Genomic DNA, 2,487 nt, shown 5'->3' on the forward strand with positions numbered 1-2,487 from the left:
TTATTATACATTATATGGGGAAAAACATAAAATAACATTTATCATAGCATGTTTTATAATATCTATTATTGCCATTAATAAAAACCTATGGTAAAAAGAAGTATAAATAGCTAGATAAATGATAATCTTGGGTTAAAGGAATATTTGATATCATAAATTAGAATAATAATAATAGATATTAATGAAAAATAATTATTGTGAATAAAATTGAAGATCATTTTGGTAGTTGGCCCTGGGAAACATGAAAGATAATCTCCAGAAGCAGAAGAATGAGAAAATCTCAGAATATTTAAAGAAATAATAGGAAAAAAATAATCACAAGTAGAAGAAAGACTTAAATAGCTTAATGTCAAGGTAACAATAAATTATTCATGTTATCCCACATCATGAACATAAAGATGGAATTTTAGAACACCATGAGATGAACAATATACTAAAAAATTCTCTATTCTAAAAAAATAAAATAATGATAATTAGATTTATCCCTATTCAACTGACAATATTTACAGAATCCTGGGGAAAATAATTTTATTTCAGATATTGATGTTCAGTCAAAGCTGTCATTTCAGATTTGACACTATCATGAATGGATGCTAAAACTATTACTGTTATAATGAAGTGATCAGACTCACAGCTAAACCTGAAAAATGATCTAAGTTCCACTAAATACAGGTCAGACTATCTTTTTTTATTGTGATGTGATCAATAGGAAACACACATCAATTTAAAGGAAGCAAAAGAGTCAAAAGAGTGTGTTAAATTATACCACAAAGAATGTAAATCTTTCCTAAGAGCAGATTATCCAGTTCTCACAGTAAATAAGTAAAAAAAAAAAAAAAAAGGAAGACAAAAGGATCAGTGGTAATAGAATGAATAAAACAACAGAATGCCTAAAGCAATGTATTACATCATGTTTGTATTTTAATTCTAAAGATCATGTGTCAGAAAACACTTTTCAAGGTAATTTGGAAAATCTGAATATGAAATGTATTCAAATGATAATAAGTAGTATTATTAATCTTATTAGTCATGAAAATGACAAGATGATGATATATATTTTAAAATATTCATGCGAGTTTAGAATGGTATAATAGCTGAAATGACATGATGTCCAGGATTTACATTAGAATACTACAGCTAATTTAAAAAGTATAAATTTGTGTGAAAGATGTGGTTAGATCTGTGAGAAATTCATAAAATTAACAAGATCATTAAAATATTGATAATTATTGAAGCTGGGTAATATGTACTTGAGTGTTCATCGCATTATCTTTTACCATATATTTTAAAAGTTCAATAATAGAGCTTATGTTATTTTTATGTGTCTCATATATATTGATATCTATATTAAATAAGAGAAAAAAATTCTCAGCAAATACATTTTTTAGACATTCAAAGAATTGTTGAAACTTTATCTCCATGGGACTCCTTTGAAGTAACAATTGATCAAAATTAGGTCTTGTATTTTAAAAAGCAGAACAAGGTGCTTTAGATAAAATAAAGAAAAAAAAAAAAGAAAAAAAAAGTAATTCACAATTTTTAACTTTTGGGAGATGTGATGATTAGGACTAGAGAAAAATTGAAATGAAATGTGAATGTGATAATCATAGAACTAGAAATCAAGTGCACAAATTTCAATGAATAGTTGTTCTTCAAATAACATAGTACATCAAATAAAATATAAATGAATGATATTTGTGTTTTCTGAATAACAGAAAATGTTAACTGAACACTTACCTGACAGGGGAGATACCATGATCACAAAGGTGGTTTTCCCAGGGCTTACGCATTTACTCTGGATGTGCTCACCCCTGCAATTTCCCAAAGTGTGGGAACAAAACTGCATAATTTGTGGTAGTGGGGAATGACTTCATTGACACTCCCCTACAAGAAAAAAAAGAAAAGAAAAGAAAAGAAAAGGTTAACTGAATTGCTAAATTGACCCAGATGGCAAACAAGTGGAAAGAATGTAAAATAAATATACATATTTCACAAATTGCAATAAAAATGAGTATTTTAAATTCCATAGTTAAATACAATATCCCCCTGGGGGGGGGAATCAAAGTCAATTTACAATATACAGACCTAAAAAGAAGTAAAACAGAACATTTGCAAGTAACACTACAAGAAAAATACCACCAAGGCACCTATAGTCCTCCACCTTATTTAATGAGTCCCCCACATACTTTTGTTCCCACTACAGCCCCCATTCCATACACACCCCTCAGACACTTCCATTTTATAGTCAGAATTCTAGGGTTTGTTTTTGTCTGACCCATTTATTTATTTTTTTCTCTATATTCCACATATGAGCAAAACTATCAGGCATTTATCTCCTTCGGACTTATTTTGCTTAGCATAATCTCCTCCAGTTCCATTGATGTTGTAGAAAATGGCAAGAATTCATCTATTTTTTTTTCTTTTTTAATAGTTGCACAGTATGAGGAACTTGAGCAGAGTGTTAACTATCTTGCCCTGATTTATCAA

The 2,487-nt window shown here is 28.9% G+C and overlaps 1 non-coding gene across 1 annotated transcript; it reads left to right on the plus strand.

Moving 5' to 3' along the window:
• Positions 1 to 1,729: 1,729 nt before the first annotated feature.
• Positions 1,730 to 1,886, plus strand: LOC119237356 (U1 spliceosomal RNA). Its single transcript, XR_005123293.1, has one exon. It is a non-coding gene; the product is annotated as a U1 spliceosomal RNA (small nuclear RNA).
• The last annotated feature ends 601 nt before the right edge of the window (positions 1,887 to 2,487 follow it).

Source organism: Talpa occidentalis, unplaced genomic scaffold (assembly GCF_014898055.3).
Source record: "Talpa occidentalis isolate TD23 unplaced genomic scaffold, MPIMG_talOcc4v2.1 talOcc4.9, whole genome shotgun sequence".
NCBI classification, from domain to species: domain Eukaryota; kingdom Metazoa; phylum Chordata; class Mammalia; order Eulipotyphla; family Talpidae; genus Talpa; species Talpa occidentalis.